This window comes from Rhinopithecus roxellana, chromosome 9 (assembly GCF_007565055.1).
Source record: "Rhinopithecus roxellana isolate Shanxi Qingling chromosome 9, ASM756505v1, whole genome shotgun sequence".
NCBI classification, from domain to species: domain Eukaryota; kingdom Metazoa; phylum Chordata; class Mammalia; order Primates; family Cercopithecidae; genus Rhinopithecus; species Rhinopithecus roxellana.
This window is the reverse complement of record NC_044557.1, coordinates 110,752,875-110,758,621: the sequence shown is the minus strand read 5'-3', so window position 1 is coordinate 110,758,621 and position 5,747 is coordinate 110,752,875. Positions and strand designations below refer to the sequence as shown.

Sequence of the window (5,747 nt, the reverse complement as noted above, 5' to 3'; positions counted from 1 at the left end):
ACACACGTACCTTTGTACCTTGCTGACAATTGCATTCCCAGCTCAGATGCTTCCAACCCTTTGCCTATGCAAACTCTACTCATCTTCCAAGCCTTGCAAAGTTACCTTGTTTCCAAAAACATTCCCTAATTTGCAAGATACTCTGCTAGGCACAGTTAAAGAAAAAAGATTAATTCTACATAGCCTCTATCCTCAAGGAGCTGGTAATGCTTATTGGTTCTTTCTCAAAGATACTAGGACATTTCATCTCACCACAAGTGCTTGATTATATAAAGAACATCTTGCTATTTTCTATCTCAACCATGGATTGTTAGAACATAAATCATACATTATTCTCCGTTTTGCTTTGCTATTCCAATTTAGAGGAGGAGTGGCTGACAGGGGAAGGAAGACATGAACACAGTGAAGGGCTCGGGTAATAATTTCAGTAGCCTTCAATTCTGGGCCTAGACCCAAGAGAATAACCAGGACTCTAAGTCACCTAAGGAAAGAATATATATCAAGGCCCATGTACCATATGTTTAAATATTTAAAAGTATAGATCAAGCTAACAAATAAAATATGCTCTCTCCTCTTATCTTGATGAATATTCCCTCACAACAATAAAATTGAAAAGCGTGTGTAAAGCTAGGGTTTTAAATACCTAAAAATCAAAAAATATCAACAATCCAAGGGAACTCCCTCTCCAAGGGAACATGCAGTACCCCTCTCAGGAAAGTACTAACTTAGAATAGAATCTAGCATGCCTAAGGTCTTTGGGGAACAGGAGATGCTTATTTCCTCTGCCTTCCTTGGCTGCCTACATGGACACCTAAGTCTCTTCCCTTCAGGATAGATTGTCCTCTCATGCACATGCTGAAGAGTTGTCTTTCTTGACATAGGCCAGAGGCACTGATGTGCAGTAGGTTTCTTTAGTCATCAACTATGACCTTCCCACCAATAGGGAAAAGTATATCCACAGAATCAGTCGAGGTAGACGGTTTGGCCATAAGGCTGTGGCTATTAACACGGTGACAGAAGAAGACAAGAGAACTCTTCAAGACATTGAGACTTTCTACAACACCTCCACTGGGAAGATGCCCGTCAATGTTGCTGACCTCATCTGAGGGGATGTCCTGCTACCTAGCCCCAGCCAGGGTTCAATCTTGGGGGGCTGAGGAGCAGCAGGAGAGGGGAAGGAAGGGGGAAAAGAAGTGGACATCTGGTTTTTTTCTTTGAATAAACATCACTTTTTGAGGCAAAAGAAATACATATATATGTGTATATATATCTCTCAACAATGACTAAATATAATTATTATTGTCTTTTTCTAATGTTCTGTTGCTGGGCTAGTAGCAGTGTGTAGATCAGTAATAAAAGCAAATATGGTTCATAATTACTACTTATTTATTCCATAAGCTTTATTTTCCTTGCCTTCATTTCAGCAAAATCACTGTTATCATTGAGATTGTCATGTTTCATATTCTGTTGATAGTAATGAGATTTTAAAATATATTTGTATCAAAGTTTACAAAATTTCAATACATTTTCAACAAATAGTAAATTTCAAAAAATAAAAAGTTTATTTTTATAATATGCTTCAAAAAGGTATTTTTTCCAAAGCACACAAAGTAATCCATTAAAATTAAAAGACAAAAAAAGTAATTTAAAATACCAAAGCTTAAATCAAAATTATTTAAGTAAAGCTGAATTTTATTTAACTTTTTTTACTTAATTATATCTTACTATGTACTTTATAAAAATAAATTTATTCCCAATTCAATATCCATCTACTTGTCAATGAAGAATTGGTATCACATTTCACAATGTTACATCTGGATCCACACATACACAAATCGAAGAGTATTTTTGTTTAAAATTGAAAATGTTCTTCAGCTGTTAGAAGCAACTGTAGCAAATATTATGTCAATCTGTGAATAGCTCTGAAACCACAATTAAAACTTGAAGAGAAACAAGAAATGGATACCGGGTACTACTGGAAAATTATACTTCATTATGCAAGAATCTATTGCATTCATGCAATCTGAGAAAATGATTTGACAAATTAATTTCAAATGTTTTATGTTTACATAAGTACTGCCACCTCTCACATCCTCACCACTCGTCTAACCAGTGTCCTCTCATGTCCTTAGTGACACCACCCACAAACCTTCTCAGCATTTAAAAGCAATTCTCTTCAGTTTTGAGACAAGACATGAGGTAAGAGTGTTGAAGAAAGATTTCCCTGGAATGATGAGAACTAACATTTAAATTACATCTCACGCCCAGCACTGAGCACCAACTATCAAGGGACAGAGGCATTCATGTGCTATTTAACAATATTTTTTATGTATTTTTATTTTATTTATTTATTTATTTCAGACAGACTCATGCTCTGTTGCCCAGGCTGGAATGCCATGGTACGATCTCAGCTCACTGCAACCTCTGCCTCCCAGGTCCAATCCATTCTCCTGCCTCTGTCTCCTTAGTAGCTGGGATTACAGGTGTGAGCCACCACATCCGGCTAATTTTTGTATTTTTAGTAGAGATGGGGTTTCCCCATGTTGGCCAGGCTGGTCTTGAACTCCTGACCTCAGGTGATCCACCCACCTCAGCCTCCCAAAGTGCTGGGATTACAGGCATGAGCCACCGCACCAGGCCAACAATTTTTTGTTTGTATGCCGTGTCCACGACTAATAGCAATATTTTATGTCTGATAGCCTCCAAAAATTAAATGAAAAAAGTCCATGAAAAAGAACATGATACGATACAAAAAGGATACATTCAGAATGTCAGAAAGAGTTCTTGATACAAAATGATGACTATAGTTGATAACAATGTATTGTATTCTTGAAAATTGCTAAGAGAATAGATTTCAAGTGTTCTCACCAAAAAAAGGTATATATATGAAGTAATTCCTATGTTAGCTCGATGTAGCCATTCCACAACGTATACATATATTTTAAAACAGGTTGTACACAATTAATATATACGATTTTTGTCAATTTAAAAAGTAAACAATAAACAGTATTTTGTTACCCAAAAAAAAGTGTTCTTAAAAATTAAAAATACAACAGCAAAAATTTAAATTCAACAGAAGTGTTTGAAAATAATGTTGAGGAAATATCCCAGGAAGTAGAAAAAAGAGAGAAAGAAAGTTTGTGAAGTAAGTAAGGAAACTAGAGAATCACTCCAGGATATATAGCAGCCAACTAACAGAAGTTCTAGAAAAGAACAAGAGGGAAAATAAAGAGTAACAATTCTATTGTAATTTCAATACTACCTTCAAGAACTGAAAAATATGAGTTTCCAGATCGGAAGGGGTCACTGAAAAAACAGCACAATCGATGAAAAAATATTCTGTATAATGGTCCATCGTGTGGTATTTGTAAATACCAGGGACAAAGATAAAAGCCTAAAATTATGTGAATGGTGGAAAAAAAAAAGTGTTCATTTACAAAAGATACATTACTGTCATTAAAACTCCTATTAGCAACACTGGTAGAAAACAATGTAGCAATATCATCAAAATGTGAGAGGAAATTGATGCCAATCTAGAATTCTGTACCCAGCCAAACTATCAGTCAAGCACATAGGTGAAATAAGGATATTTCAGAGTTTCAATATGCCCCCAGAATTGTCTTCCTAGCTACCTTTCCCAGGAAGCTACTGGTTAACCCTTTCATTCCTCCTCAGTGAAAAGTTAAGTAGGAAGGAGAAAGACAGGGAAACCAGGTAACAAGATTCCTACACAGGAAAGGTGAAGGTGTTCACAGGATGAGAGTGAAGAGAAGTCCCAGGATAGCAGCTCTAGTTAGAAACATCTAGAAGTCTCTCTAGATTTCTCTCTAGAGAGAAATCAGCTTGACTAGAACAGATGCAGGAGGCTTCTGGACTAGACAGTCATGAAGAAAATATAAGTAGTAGAATACCTGACAGGTTGTAAACACACTCAGACAAGATTTTCTGGTCTATTCCAGGGGAAAGTTTGAGAGATTTCACAACTGATGCAAAGAAAATTTTGCAAATAAAGAAGTGGCAATAATTAATTCCAAGAAAAAAATCAAAAGTTATTTTTCAAAAAGAAGAAAAAATGTTATCCTAGCATACTGTGTAAGTTCAACTGTGAATATTAATTACATAGTAATAATATAAACATTGAAAAATGACTTACCCAAAAATTTTGGGAAAAAAAACCATACTGGAAGAATGCAAGAACAGTCAGAAGAATAACATGAGTGTGTGTGTAAAGGCACTATCATTGAAAAAATAAGAAATGGTAGTTTATCATGGTCTATAGGGGAAAAAACAAAAAAGTTAAAAATATTACCATGGGAATTGGGAATTAAAGGAAATTTGGCACAGAACTACTGTTTCTTAGTTACCTACCTAGTATTATTTATTGACTTGTTAAACTATGTACCTGTTTTACTTTGACAAAATTCAATTTAAAAATCAGTTGCATAGGAGGGAGTATATGGAATGAGACTGTAACAAATGATGAAGCAATTCTAGAACAATGAGAGTGTGCATTGGCCAGGGACAAAGAGTAAAATTGTTTCTCTGCATTAAAAAGTTTATTTTAGAGTCAAGGTCGTGATTTTAAAGTGCAACTAGCCAGTGTAATTATATCTTTTCCTCCAACTACATTTGTCCAAGCACAGATACAGGTGCCAAGCAAAAAGCTGGATTTAATCAAGGCTGCAGTTTGTTAAAGTGAATATATGAGAAAATGGAAAGCGAGTCAAAGACATATGCAAGGGTTACAACAATTGAACATAGAATTTAAGATAGGTGAAGAAAGAATCAAGATAGCAAGGGAATCATGACAGTGAGGGGATGAAGGGCAGGGAAAATACAGTAGGACCAATGGATTGAAAGTCTGATGGAATAGAAAGGTCATTAGTGTTGCACTACTAGAAGGAAGGAGGTAGAAGAGTGGAGGTGTTGGTCAAAGAAAGGGAGCTATGAAATTGAGATTAAGGAGATGTAATTATTGGTGATGACAAACTTACAAATGTAACTAGGGGAATGAGTGGCTGAGAATGGGTGGAGGACAAAGAAATAAGAAGAGCTTAAGGAAGTGAGGAGACAGGACTTATTTTGGGTAACATGACGACAAGTAATAAGGATGAGAAGCTGTTGCGGGGGGCAATTATTGACATCCATAATGTAGAATGCCATTTTCACATTTCATATCTATGACTTTTATGCTCCTGAGTTTATAAATTCAGGATTGGAATAGCTGTTTTACCACGTCTGTAGTAAATCCTGTATACATCTGAGGGGTAGGAGTGGGATATACTTACAAATCCTTGCAGAGGAGGACAACAATGTCTTCAGTTCAGAGGTTCTTTGGTGGTTCTTAACGACCTCCATAATAAGGTACTGAACTGCTGTCTTTCATTTCAGAGGACATTTATCAAGTTCTATTCTATGTCTACTCCATCCTTTACCCAAAATGGCTGAAGCCCATCTATGCAGACTCACTGTGAATACATGAAAGCCACATGCCACATCTATCTTCGTTATTCACTCAGACTCACCCTAGTTCCTTCACTCCTCTTCCTTGGATCACCAATCATTTGATTCTATCCTTGTTGCCCTAATTATTATTTCAGGGTTCCCATTCTAGGTCACCATCTTGTAATTCTTCAGTGGACTTCAGCCAATTGTCTTGTTTTTGAACATGCACTGAGACCAACCCCTATTTGGGATCATCGTCCATTTCAAATAATACCTTCTCTCTGTTCATCCTAGTTCTTTGA

General features: G+C 36.2%; 1 non-coding gene across 1 annotated transcript; it reads left to right on the top strand.

Moving 5' to 3' along the window:
- The first annotated feature begins 666 nt into the window (after positions 1–666).
- LOC115899804 lies at positions 667–807 on the top strand. Its single transcript, XR_004059407.1, has one exon. It is a non-coding gene; the product is annotated as a small nucleolar RNA SNORA67 (small nucleolar RNA).
- Positions 808–5,747: the final 4,940 nt, after the last annotated feature.